Source organism: Ornithorhynchus anatinus, chromosome 3 (assembly GCF_004115215.2).
Source record: "Ornithorhynchus anatinus isolate Pmale09 chromosome 3, mOrnAna1.pri.v4, whole genome shotgun sequence".
Lineage (NCBI taxonomy): Eukaryota > Metazoa > Chordata > Mammalia > Monotremata > Ornithorhynchidae > Ornithorhynchus > Ornithorhynchus anatinus.
This window is the reverse complement of record NC_041730.1, coordinates 26261249-26275653: the sequence shown is the minus strand read 5'-3', so window position 1 is coordinate 26275653 and position 14405 is coordinate 26261249. Positions and strand designations below refer to the sequence as shown.

Genomic DNA, 14405 nt, shown 5'->3' with positions numbered 1-14405 from the left:
TGGATGTGTGGGGTGAATGAGAGAGCCGAGTCAAAGATGACACCGAGGTTGCGGGCCTGAGAGACTGGAAGGATGGTCGTACCATCCACAGTGATAGGGAAGTCAGGAAGAGGACAGGGCTTGGGAAGGAAGATGAGGAGCTCAGTTTTGGCCATGTTGAGTTTTAGGTGGCAGGCAGACATCCAGATAGAGACATCTTGGAGGCAGGAGGAGATACGAGCCTGAAGGGAGGGGGAGAGGACAGGGCAAGAGATGTAGATCTGTGTGTCATCTGCATAGAGATTATAGTTGAAGCCGTGAGAGCGAATGAGTTCAACAAGCGAATGAGTGTGTATGGAGAACAGAAGAGGGCCAAGAAGTTCAACATCTACTAATACCTATTTCAATTTGAAAAATCTGCCATTTTATTGGATAAAACCAATGGACAAAATTGGGATAAAGGAAGATAAGGGAAAAGATCCAGTAGTGACAATAAAAAAATGTGTCACATGAGCAATTATCCAGAGTGATAATGCAGATTAACCTTTGGGTAAATGACAACTACCTGATGGAGGAATTATTTTTCTTTTTGCTTCTCTTAAGGAATTTATAATATATTTTTCTAAGATTTTGGGATATTCAGTCTTCTACTGAATAAAAAATAACTGGAAAACAAAAACAATCTCACTTTGAAATGTAACTCTTTCCCCCTAGTGATTTAGAAGAAGTGGTACCAAGTGGAGAGCATGGCCCTCGGAGTCAGAAGGACCTGTGTTCCAATCCCAGCTCTGCCACTTGTGTGGGCTATAGGTATTTCATTTGTGAAATGGGGATTAAGACTGTGAACCCCCTCTAATACATGGACTGTGTCCAAAATTATTAGCTTATATCTACCCCAGCTCTTGGTACAGTGCAAGGCATCTAGTAAGTGCTTAAAAAATGCCATAAGAAAAAAACTTCAGAAACATAAAAAAATGGTCTTTGTTTTCCCAAATCCTATGGATAGCAAGTCCTCATGTATATGTGAAAGGTACCAATCCCCTCAATGGCATTTATTGAGCACTTACTGGGTGCAGAACACAGTACTTAGCACTTGGGAGAGTACAGAGTTGCTGGACACATTTCCTGCCCAATTCTAATTTCACAATGACATTATATAAAGATTAATTTCTTCCTTTTCCCAATGACAAATTATATCTCATAAGATGAGAACCAGAGAATGCCATAGTTCCTTGTGCAGGCACTTAAATTTCAAAGCATTTGCAACATTTCTGACAGATTTCTTCAGCATCCATTTTGAATTCATGCTGAAACTATACAGATGGAGTTTTGATTTTTTTTTGCTAAGTAAATCATTACCGTTTAATAGGACATTGCTGAGAGCACAAATTTACCTAGAAGAAACATGAAGCTGTTTGCCCTCCTCTTTACCATGGGATACTTATAAGTGATTGATTTTTAGTTCCTAGCATGACAGTTAATCCCAGTTTATTGGGAAACTTCAGGTAGGTAACAAACTACCTCATTCTGTAATTCAGTGAAGAATGTGTTTCTACTGAAGAATAGCTGCTCTTGGTGAAAAGGGAAAAGAACCTAAAATTCTTTACATATGCACACACACACACACACACACACACACACACACACACAAAATAGCACACCAAAAAAGCTCTCTGAAACAATCATTAACAGTGTTACTGCCAAACTTGTTCAAACTAGAAATCTAATAAAAAGGTCTGGATTTGGTAAGTTTCCAAACTAGTCTCAGGATCAGAAAGTTTTGGAGAAACGTTGTTTGAAAGTTATTCAACATTTGGATACCTTCCCAGTCGATAGAAAGTGTGCACTATACAATTAGCCAGTGATTGAGAAGCCAAAGTGAGTTTGAAACTCTGGTCTTCGTAATTGAAACTAACACCTCCATAAATGGTCCCTGCTTTATGTACTGGCAATCTAACATTAAAACAAATGTATCTGTCTATTTTTTATAAGTCATCCATCATAAACATACATTGTGAATAAATGGCTTTGTGATTTAATCTTTGCAAACCATTTACCTCTCAGAGAAATATGATTTTGCTAAACTTATCACTTGTAGTCCCATCATAATAATTAGGTTTGGAGAATATTTTGCTTCCAGATGTAATTTCAGGCCCTTGTTTTCTGACAAGTGATTCTATTACTCAATCGTAGGATGAGTTCTCTAGACTTGGGTACATTTTCAGATACAGAAACCAATGAGAATAAAGACATAAAGGCCAAATTCACAGTCCACCTAAAGCAAATGTGCAGGTTCCCTAAAATATTTTTTTAAAGTTCATTTTAAAAGTTTCAGTTACATGTTTACATTTCTGGTATTTTAACAGCCAGCCTACCCCAATGACAAGCTCCTAACCTTTAAATCAAAATGTTGCCAAATATAGACAAATATTGCCAAAATTTCATTTATACATTTTGCTTAATATTTTTTTCCCAGTGAGTGCATATTTCATACTAAGGTGACCAGGACTCTAAGCTGCAAGCATTATTCTCAGTTGAGATGTGTATTATCTTGGCTGACATGTAATAGTAATGACACATTGATTTCCTCTGTATACTGAAATTAAACCTGGAAGTTAAAATTTAGGCATTATGAAAATTTGAACATCCTGAGAATGACTTACATTCATATAGATGCCTTCATCATGTAGAATTCCAAAGTGCTTATGTACATAGGTTTTTACCCCTTTTACCCTTGAAACACAGTGATGATAAGGGACTGAATCAGGAATTGTTAAAAAATCCCAACAGAGAGATGAGTTGAGCATATTGCCAAGGTTAAAGACTTGTGAGATAGAGAGAATAGTGGCATTGTCTAGAGTTATGAGAAATACAGGAGAAGGATAGAGTTTGGCTGGGAAGATGAGAAGTTCTGTTTTGGATATGTTTAGCTGGAGGTATCAGTGGGATATCTGGGTATCGATGTCATGAAGGTATAAGGGTAGTGCAGTACTGCAGAGAAAGAGAGAGGTTAGGGATGCAGAGGTAAATTTGTGAATCAATCACATAGAGATAATAGTTGAAGCCATGGGAGTGGATGGGGATGGAGAGAAAATAGAAGGGAACCCCAAACAAAGCCTTGTCTGACCCCAATTTCGTAGAGGGTGGGAGGCAGAGGATGAGCCTACAGAAGAGACTGAGAAGGATGGGTCAGAGAGATAGGATAAGAACCAGGAGAGGAAAGTGTCAGGGAAGTCAAGGATGGATAATGTTTTAAGGAGACAACTGAGAGGTCTATGAAGACTAGAATGGAGAAGAGATCATTGAATTTGGCAAGAAAAAGGTTAATGGTGACATTAGAGAAGGATGTTTCTGTGGACTGAGGTGGGCAGAAACCAGATTGGAGGAGCTCAAGGACAGAATTGCAGAAGAGGAAGTGGAGACAGCAGGTGTGGACTACTTTCTCAAGGAGTTTGGAAAGGAATGGTGAGAGGGAAAGGGGGCAATAAATGGAAGGAGCCCTAAAGTCGAGAGAAGGTGTGTTTTAGATTAGGGATTAGATGAGTATGCTTGAAAGCAGTGGGAAAGAAGCCACTGGAAAGGGAAAGTTTGAAGATGTCAGTCAGGGAGGGAAGAAGGGAGGGCATGAAGGTAATAAGGTATGAAGGGGTGGAGTTTGAGGCATGGGTGTGGGGGATAGATTAATTATCAGACTTTCTAATTAATTATGGACTAGTAATTTAAGGATGGGCAGATTCACATCATTCTTTCTTATGTAGTTTTTCCTTATGGAAAGATTACTTTTAGGATGTGAGGCAGGAAGTGGGTGGAAGAAAAAAAAAGGTTGTGGTGGGAGAGAGAGTATAATCAAAAACTGCTCTTGAAAAAGTCCTTGATCTTGCATGTCTTTCAAAGATATATTAGAGGCTTCTTATCAGTGATCTCACTTCTACCATCTTTCTGAGGAGTGGGTACTTTGGGGAAACCTATCCCTATAGCAGCCTTCCACCACCTTCACAGTAGTCTGGAGTCAAAAGGCTCAGTTCTGGCATCTTGAATGGTGTGCATAAAACTTTCCTTGGGTACCTTATAAACTGCAGAGAAAATCCAAATAATAATCTCACAAATAAAATGGCTGTACAGTTTGAGCAGTTCGACTGATTGAGGAGGTTTGAAATCTAATGTTCAGAGCAAGTTTTGTTCTCTGCTTCCATAATCTTGTTTGTTTCTGCCCAGAGAAAACAGGAAATGTCACTCAACTCCGAAGATTTCAAAATGGCTCTGAGAACAGCAGTTGGATGAAGGCCTAGGAAGAGGACTGTAGCTTTGTCATTAGTCTTGAAATATTAATTTCTTTCTCCTGCTATAAATTGTATAATTATCAACAGTACTTATTGAGCACTTGTAGTGTGCAGCATACTGAACTAGGCAGACATGAAAGTAGATTTATAGCCTGTATGCTCATGATGCTATATGTCATGCCTGGCATGCAACACAACTTAATTCTATGGTTAATCTAGTCATTTGCTTTCAGTTGCTTGTGCTAAACATGAACTGTTAATAAAAACCATTATTTCTTTTCTTCAGTCATCCAATCTTGAGTAGGTAGGTTTTTTTCTTTGAAGTTTCTTGGATGTGAGCCTCTTCTAACTGTGTGAAAATGTGTATTGGTGTATTATGCATACATAATGTGTATTGGTGTATTATGTATAATAGGTATATGTGTATTATACATTTTCCAATATCTTGAACTGGTTGCATAAAACAGCTCAATAGCAAAATATATGTTGGTTGCATGTATTAGCCAAAAGGTTAAAAATATTAAGGTATTCTGCTCTAGGCCATGATTTAGCCACTGTAATATTTGGGATTCTTTGTTGAAAGTACTTCAAAAGGGGGAAAAAAAGTAAGTGATACTGTAGTTTTCTTTTTAAAGGTGTGTTTTCTGAAATTCTTGGGAAGAAGCTCAAATAGATCATCACTCTAAATATGGTAACAAGATATATATTTGCCAAAGATGGAATTTACACAAAAGCACATAACCACCATTCCAATTCCTGAAGAAGATGGATTGGTTGAAGGAATGCATATATTCTAGAGACACAAATGATGCATTTCAAAATCCTCCTTTGTCACCTAGGAACTAAATGTGCCTTGAAAGAATATCTACCCTCTTACCCAAGAGATGACTCTTCTGATTCAGGATTTTGACACATTGTTGATGCATTGTGGGCACGTTTCCACTGTCAGTGTCCAGGCCATACCTGCAGATCAATAGAGGATTTCAGAATTTATAGGTTTTGTCTCATCCTAGTATTAGAGTGAACTGGATTAAAATCAATCACTCTAAAGGCATTGTTCCTGAAAAAGAAAACAACTTTTGAAAAAATATAAAACACTCTACTCCAGCTATCAGTTTTGAAAATGACTTATTGGTAAATGATCGACACTTGATTTCCTTTCCTGCGTACTTGGAGTTGTCTTTCCCATGAATACATAGAATTGGTGGTTCAGAGAAGGAAACAAGCACTTCCTTTAACCTAAGGATGAAATTATGGCTAGATAAAACTGCTAGATAAAACCATATAGATAGAACTGCTAGATAGATTCACAAAATAGGAGGAGAGGTTTAGTTAGGAATAAGAAAGAACTTCCAGGGAAAGAAGAATGTCAAGCCTCAGAGCAGTCTTCTGAGTGGGTCTTGGAATCCTTATTCCTGAAAACCTTAAAATATAATTATGATGATGATGATTATTATACTGTTATTCTTGTACACGATGTGCCAAGCACTGTACAAGTTTAAGTAGAAAAGAATAGGATTCCACCCCCATTTTACAGATGAGAGAACTGAGGCACAGTGACTTTACCCAAGGTCACCGAGCAGACAAGAGGCAGAGCCAGGATTAGAACCCAGGTCAATCAATAAATCAATCAATCATATTTATTGAGTGGTTACTGTGCACAGAGCACTGTTTTAAGCACTTGGGAGAGTTCAATATAACAGAGTTGGTAGACATGTTCCCTGCCCACAACAGGCTTTTAGTCTAGAAGGAAGACAGACATTTATAAATAAATCAATTATTGATATATACACAAATGCTGTGGGGCTGAGGGATGGGTAAAAAAAGGGCTTAAAATCTAAATGCAAGGGTGATACAGAAGGGAATGGGAGAAGAGGAAATGAGAGTTTAGCCCTCTGACTCCCAGGAATGTTCTCTTTCTATTAGGTCATGCTGCTTCCCCTAGGCCACCCTGCTTGGTTTAAATGATTTCCTCTTTGGATTCTGGACATTAAACTACTGTACTCTCAAGAGCATTTCTAGCCATATGGCCTTATGATTCTATAGGTTCCTCTGCCCTGATCTAGCAAGGCTAATTTGTTGGGAAAGAATTCTTCTGTAAAACAATACCATTCTTGGAGTTTTCTGTGTAATTTATCAGATAGCTTTTGATGGGACCAATTGGAAACTACTGAAATCACGAGAATGACCTTCTACTCCCACTGAACCAAATTTTTCTTCTAATATGCAACATCTCATTAACCCTCATCAGAGTAAGCATAAAGATAAATACAAAAGAAGAAAAATGGCCTAGAGGAAATATCACAGGCCTTGGAGGCAGAACACATGAGTTCTAACCCTGGCCCCACCACTTGCCTGCTGTGTGACCTTGGGCAAGTCACTTAACTTCTCTGTACCTCCGTTTTGTCACTCGTAAAATTGAGACATATTTTCTGTTCTCCCTTCAACTTAGATTGTGAACTCCATATGGAACAGGAACTGTGTTCAGTCTCTTTAATCTTATATCTACCCCAGGGCTTAATACAGAGCTTTGCATATAATAAGCAGTTAACAAATGCCATAATGATAAAGGATCAACTACAGCTCCTAAGTATCTAAGTGATTACTCAAAAGCAGGAATGAAGTCACCAGCTTATTACTCCCCCTTCTACACTGTCCTTTTTGCTTAGCCACAGGACTTAACAGCTTCACTTGAGCCAGAGACTTAGAAACAAGGAGCACTATGACCCAATTTCCATTCATAGGGTCATCTAATTCTTGAATCACTAGATAACTCCATGATATTAACATTCAACTCTTTCTTTATTCTGCAAGCTGCCTTTATTTAAGTACTCTTTCATTCTGAAACCATTCCAGCAATCACAAAAACCCAGTGCCTGAAAAATACCATGAACAATATTAATTTCACACTTAATTGCAAGTGATTACCAAATTAAAAGCTCTTAGGCTTTTATTTTTCTTTACAATATTTTTGCCTTATAATCTATGGATAGTCCATTATGATGAGTGCTAAAATTCAATCTTTAGAGTAATTTAAATAAACCTAATCCCATGCCTTCAATTCTAAAAGTTACTTCTTGGTGGAAACTCAGACACAAAGCTATGGGTGTAGCTTTAAATCTTTCAGATCTAAAGATGACTGTTTTGTACACTGAAGTAGGATGTGCACAATGTATGCAGCAGAGCAGTAAGATGAATTGAAGTAATGCTGATTGCTATCTGGGGCGGATATTCCAACAGAAATGGCCTTTAGCTTGACAGGAGCATAGTAATAATAATCCCTCCCCTAATGCCTGCTAGCAGGAAGTACGGGAAGAAGGGATGGAACTGAAGTACAAACCTTATAGTTCATTAATTCATTCAATCATATTTATTGAGCATTTGCTGTTTATGAGCACTGTACTAAGCACTTGGGAGAGTTCTAAATGACAATAAACTGACACAATCCCTGCTCATGTGGGAAGCCAGTGCTGCCAAGCCTGAGTGAGAAGTACTATAACTGGCCAGTACTGGAGAACAAACATAAACTGGGAGTGATTCTGGCTCTGATAGGGGTGCCATGAAAGTACGGAATTCAGGAATAGTCTCTTGATCACTGATGCTCAAACAAAACCTCTTCTACTGCAACCCAGCCCACCTACTTCCTTCCCCTAATGATAACCTTCTCGCGGTACTTCAATCCCACCACTGATCTCTTGCCCACATCTTATCTCTGGTCTGGAATGCCTTCCCTTCTCATATCAGGTAGATAACTGCTCTACCCATTTCAAGCCTTACTGAAGGCACATTTATACAAAGAAGTCTTCCCTGACTAAGTCCTCCTCTCCTCTTCTCCCACTCGCTCCACGTCATCCTGACTTGCTCCCTTCATTCATCCTCCCTCCTATTCCCACAGCATATGTATATATCTGTAATAATAATAATGGTATTTGTTAAGTGCTTACTATGTGCCAAGCACTGTTCTAAGAACTGGGGTAGATACAAGCTAATCAGGTTGTCCCACATGGGCCTCACAGTCAGAGACGCAGAGAAGTTAAGTGACTTGCCCGAAGTCAGAAAGCTGATAAGTGGCGGAACTGGGAATAGAATCCACGACCTCTGACTCCCAAGCCCAGACTCTTTCCATTAAGCCACGCTGCTGTAATTTATTTATGTATATTAATGCCTGTCTCCCTCGCTAGACTGTGAGGTCATTGTGGGCAGGGAAATTGTCTGTTAGATGTAGTGAACTCTGCCAAGCTCTTAGTACCAAGCTTATGATATAATAACAAATAAAACCCCTTCATGTTATGAAGAGATATCCTTATGTGCAAACAATGTGAGAGTACTGATAATGCACTGGTACCATACTAGTATGCATAGATATCTCTCTAACAATACCCTCATCTTTGAAAAGGATACCTTATCTAGTTATTGAATAATTTGTTAGTCTATCTGGAGATCACTCAATCTCTAGGTAGACAGATAGATCTTCTTGGAAGATCTAACCTTGGGAAAGTCTTAGAAATTGCTGAGGAGAAAGTTTTCGGGAGAAGCCTTAGGGAGAGAGATAAACTTTATAGATTTCCGAGAAAAGAGGACCCCTCCAAATGGCACTGCACATTGCTGAAATTTGACCAATCATACTTAGAGTGCTTACTCTTTGTAGAGAACTGTACAAAGTACTTGGGAAAGTACAGTATGATATATTTGATAGATACATTCCCCATTCACAACAAACTTACAGTCTAGAGTGGAAGAAAGACATTAATATAAACAAATTATGGCTATATATGTAAATTATGTGGGGCTGAAGAAGAGGTGAATAAAGCGGGCAAACCCAAGGGCAAGACAGATACAGATGAGAGTGAGAGAAGGAGAAATAAGGGCTTAGTCAAGAAGGCCTCTTGGATGTTATTTTTATAAGGTGTTGAAGATAGGGAGAGAGATCCTCTGTTGGATATAAAGAGGGAGAGCATTCCAGGTGAGAGGCAGGATGCGGGTGAGAAGTCAGCATCAAGACAGAAGAGAGTGAGGGAAAATGAATTGGCTGGCACTAGAGGAACAAGTGTGTGGGCTGAGTTGTAATAGTCAATCAGGGAAGTAGGGAGGTAGAAAGCAAGGTGATTGAGTTCTTTAAGCCTGATGCTAAGAAGTTTCTGTTTGATGCAGAAGTGGATGGGCAACCACTGGAGGTTCTTGAGGAGTGGAAAGATACAGATTGAATATTTCTGTAGAAAAACAATAGAGGAAGGAAAGTCAATTATGGAGTGGAGTGTGGAAAAACAGGAGGCAGGGAGGTCAGCTATGTTGCTGATGCTGTAATCAAGGCGGACAGGTTAAATATAAAGTATGATTGTTGCAAGCCCTGGGTTCGCACCAACCTGAACCTTCCTGGACTGGGTGAGCCTCAGTGACACGTAGTAGAGTTCAATACACACCTATGATCATAAATGTTACTGTGAAGTTTTTACTTAGTTTTACTAGCATGCAAGGGAGTGACACATACACACTCTCATTCACTCCACCAAGGGTCCAATATCAGTCTGTGTCAAAGGAGCCTATTCTGCCAATGCTTCTCCTTTCTGCTTCCAAGTGCTGCTGCCTTCAAGTGCTTCCTTCTTGTTTCTCTGCCTGCTTCTGCCCCTTACTTCTTCAGTGCTTTCTGGATGCCTTCTACTGATGCAAAACTACTGCCTTTTATCAACCTTAGGCATCGCAGCTGAGGCTCTATGTGGCAATCATTAATTGGTCCAGGCCTGTTATTCCCTCCATGCTTCACCCCCACAGGCCAGCAATCACCTGTCTCAGGTTGAGCCCATCAGTGCTTTTGCCAATCTCTTACTTGTTGTTATTCATGGGACCACAAACAGTCACTAATAAGGCAGCTTGTTGTGGGCTCACCACAATAATCACTTCCATGCACCTGTACAGGATTCAAGTATTTGTGACTTCTGTCCTTCCCTTATAAGAGGATGAGAAGAGTACTCAACGTTTTTCAGACTGAAATCCTCCTTGTAATAGTTGATATTTTCCCCATAAACCTGGAAAAATATTTTTTATGAGTAATATTGAAAATATAATGTTTTAATAATATAATTTTCAGAATGATAATACCTTAATTGTTTGAAATACTTTCATTTCCAAACTGTTTTCATATTATGTACATCATTCTGCCCTCACAGTGTCCCTTTGAAGTAGGGGCATTCTCCTTGCCAGAAGATGCAAACAAGAGTTTCTTTAATTCTAGTCATCCTAATTTAGGAATTTGTGACCATGATTATTTAGTTATTTATTATGTGGTATTTATTAAACTCTTCCAATGTGGCAAACACTGTGCTAAGTGTTGGGACAGATGCAGGATAATCTGATGACACAGAGCCCCTCTGCCTCACAGGAGTAGTAGTTGCTATAATAACAGCTTTTATTAAGCACTCACTGTGCAAAGTTCTGTACTAAGGGCTGGGAAAGGATATATAGATGAGAATTAATAATGTTGGTATTTGTTAAGCGCTTACTATGTGCAGAGCACTGTTCTAAGTGCTGGGGGAGATACAGGGTCATCAGGTCGTCCCACGTGAGGCTCACAGTTAATCCCCATTTTACAGATGAGGTAACTGAGGCACAGAGAAGTTAAGTGACTTGCCCACAGTCACACAGCTGACAGGTGGCAGAGCCGGGAGTCGAACCCATGACCTCTGACTCCGAAGCCCAAGCTCTTTCCACTGAGCCACGCTGCTTTCCTTAATATAATAGAATTAGACAAAGTCCCTGTAAGTCCACACTTTCAGTCTAAGGAAAAATACAGTAGGAGGGCAGCAAAAATAAGGAAGTCATCTCTTTTTTTAATGTTTCATCTTCTCTTTATGATTCAAACCTCTCCATTATCTTAACCCATAAAAGACAGAGGAAAAGAAGCATCTGAAAAAGTGTGGTTTCCCTGCCACTGACAGCCTTTCTAAAATGGAGCAGAGTGTTAAGTTCATTATACTGGAGATAATTGTATATTTTTAAACTTTTTCACTAACTGCAACTGAAATTTCTATTCCCAAACCGTTTTGATTGCCGATATTTTATAAATGTACAAACCGCACCAGGCAACAGGAAGACAGAGAGATTAGTGAGTCACTTCTCTACGTCATGTGTCCTTCCACTGACCTGATTCTGAAAGGGAGCTCAGCAAAGCCTTAACCAGTACTGCAAATGTAACTCAAACACACACTCTTCTGGCAGTAGGATATGCTTTGAGGAGCTCTTTCTGGTCCTGGAGTTCCATTTCAACAAAGGCACGAAAACCTAACATAGGGTCATTTTAGAATTCATGAATTCATGAAAATGCACTTTACATGTATCTATCAATCACTGAGGCAACTAGTGATTTGCAGCAAAAAGATACAGTAAGGCCAGCCAAATTTAAGTTGTATTCTGAGGTTAATTTGTAGAAAAGGTAATTCAGGAAAGAGGGAAATAGAGATCCAGTCCTCTTTATAGCAAGAGCCATAAAGCTTTAATGTGAGGTGAATCCTGCAATATTTAAGGAGACTCTGGCTGCGGAGTCTCGAGTGATAAGAGAATATTACAACTGAAAAGACACAGAAATCAAACCTCTTCTGGCTCCTGACCTCTGCCCTCTACCAATTTTGGGGAATCCAGATCTTTTCCTTCCCTTCCCAACCCAGACTCAAACCCCAAGTGTAGGTGGAATAATTCTTGCTTTTCATTAAATAATAATAATATTAGTTAAGGGTTTACCATGTAAGTAAGCACAAGAGAATCAGGTCAGACACAGTCCCTGTTCCACACAGAGCTCACAGTGTAAAGTGGAGGGAGGACAGTTATTTCATTCCCATTTTACAGATGAGGAAACTGAAGCACAGAAAAGTTAAGTGACTTGCCCAAGGTCATACAGCAGGAAAGTGGAAGAGCTGGGACTAGAATCCAGGTCTTCTAACTCCCAGGTCTGTGCACTTTCCTCTAGACCATGCTCATTTTCTAATATCTCAAATACACCGAGGGGATAATTGATACAGTTGAAAAATGGCTAATGACCATATGTCCTTATTTGGCCAGGGCCTCCCAAATTGTTATAGACTGTCCAAGGCAAATTTAGTAAAATATGCAAATATTCTGTAGTTGGTATGGTTTTGATTAAACTGCTTAGTTGGCCTTATTATCCAGTGGATTTACCAACATATCCACTCTCTTTATGCTTGGACTTGCTTGGATTTAGAGCATGTTCAGGGCATGATCAATTTAGGCCATGCAGCATTTTGATACTTCTATTTATTGGAGTGGACTTCAACTCCACATTTTGCTTATTACCAACTGTCACCAATTCTGAGAAGAAAGGAAAGACATCAATCAAGCAAGTAATTGTATTTATTGAGTGCCTACTACATGCAGAGCACTATACTAGTACTTGGAGAGTACAATATAATAGAATTGGTAGACACATTCCCTGCCTACAGTGAGCTTACAGTTTCTACCTTTGTTGTATTCTACTCTAACCTATCCACATAGCATAGTTCTCTATACACAGTAAGTGCCTAATTGATTAATCAATTAATACCATTGATTGATTGATAAAAACCTAATGTAATGTTTCGGTGGGCCACTTTTCAACAAATTAAATTGGTATACTCTAAGTATGGTGAGATTATAGGAAGAAAGTCACTAATTAATCCAAATAAAAAGATCATTATTAATAATAATAATAATAATAATGGTATTTGTTAAGCACTTACTATGTGTCAGACATTACACTAAGCACTGGGTTAGCACAAGCAAATCAGGTTGGATATATTTCCTGTCTTGCATAGGGCTCACAGTCTTAATCCACATTTTACATATGAGGTAACTGAGGCACTGAGAAGTGAAGTGACTTGTCCAGGGCCACAAAGCAAACAGGTGGCAGAGACAGAATTGGAACCCATGACATTCTGACTCGCAGGCCCGTGCTGTGTCCACTACGTCAGTCAACCGGTATTCAGCAATTTAGAAAGACTATCTCATGTCGCATCCATGCTCTTTAGAGTAGAAATGTGACTAGTGTAAACTGTAGAAAATACTCTAGAGTCCCTAGAATAATATGATAAATCCTGTGGGTTCCCTGAGTTAATGATTACAATTCTGATAAGAGAGTTAAAATGAAGGAGGGAGACTTCTTTACTTGGATTTTTTTTTAAACTGTTGACCCTCACAGCAGCCACTACACTAAGCTTCCATAACAGAAACTTTCAGGAAATGCTCATTTACAATTCCATAAGGAAATGCGGTAAAATAAAGCTCTTGTTTCAATGAGGTTGCAAGAGGACCACCTCTGTCATCATTTACAAATCATAAAGTGAAACAAACAATGGTTAAAGCACTTGTCATTAAGTCACTAAGTCAAATACAGTACCACCCTCACCCTTCTGCCATCTCTCGCTCTCTAACCTAATCTTCTGCATACAAATATTTATGCATATTTAAGCCATGTTATTTTTCATTCTGTCACTTTGGTTTGATTTTCGTTTGTCTTCCCTAATGCTCTTTATAAAATGATTCAGTATCCTTTTCATGAGGCATCCTGATTCAAACCTAGATCAGCAATTCAATTAATACTACATAAAAGACAAAGATCATTTCTACTTTGAGTTGCCACAGGACATCCCGACACTTGCAGGAGAGGCAGCACACCCACTCCTGCATGACACAATCCCAAAGAAGGATTTTTCTAGCAAAGGAAGTTTTGAGAAAAGTAAGACAGGTAAGACGTTGATTTGCTTGCAATAAAAGACATAGACTTATCATTCAGCTTTTCTTCCATCCCTCACCTTGACACACAATTAAAAAAGGAATCTTCTCTTGTAACACACCAATCTCTCTCACAAAAACAAGGCAGCCCAGCCGCAATATTGGCTGCCCAGATAAATTTCCCAGAAACCCTCTATCTCATAAGAATGATCCAACTTTTCAGTGTCATAAGATAGCAGAAAGAAATCTAGAGAAATGATTCTTTTACCCAACTGGGGAAGCTCTTCATTTGCGAAGCTGAGCTGAGTCTGAAACGATCAGAAGTTCTGGATGGCACATGTGTGGCCAAAAATTAAAACCGAAGTCTTCTACTGTAAATCAAAATTTGACTTATTGGGGAGAAGTGAATATGCTACTAACATCTCCATCTCT

General features: G+C 39.0%; 1 protein-coding gene across 2 annotated transcripts in view; it reads right to left on the bottom strand.

Annotated features, from left to right (window-relative positions):
• LRRC4C (leucine rich repeat containing 4C) overlaps positions 1-14405 on the bottom strand; it is a 979945-nt gene that overhangs the window by 719538 nt on the left and 246002 nt on the right. For both annotated transcript variants that reach the window (XM_039911426.1, XM_029061284.2), the window contains exon 2: positions 5137-5222. The gene's annotated coding sequence lies outside the window, so the exon portion shown is untranslated. The remainder of the gene's footprint in view (positions 1-5136; positions 5223-14405) is intronic.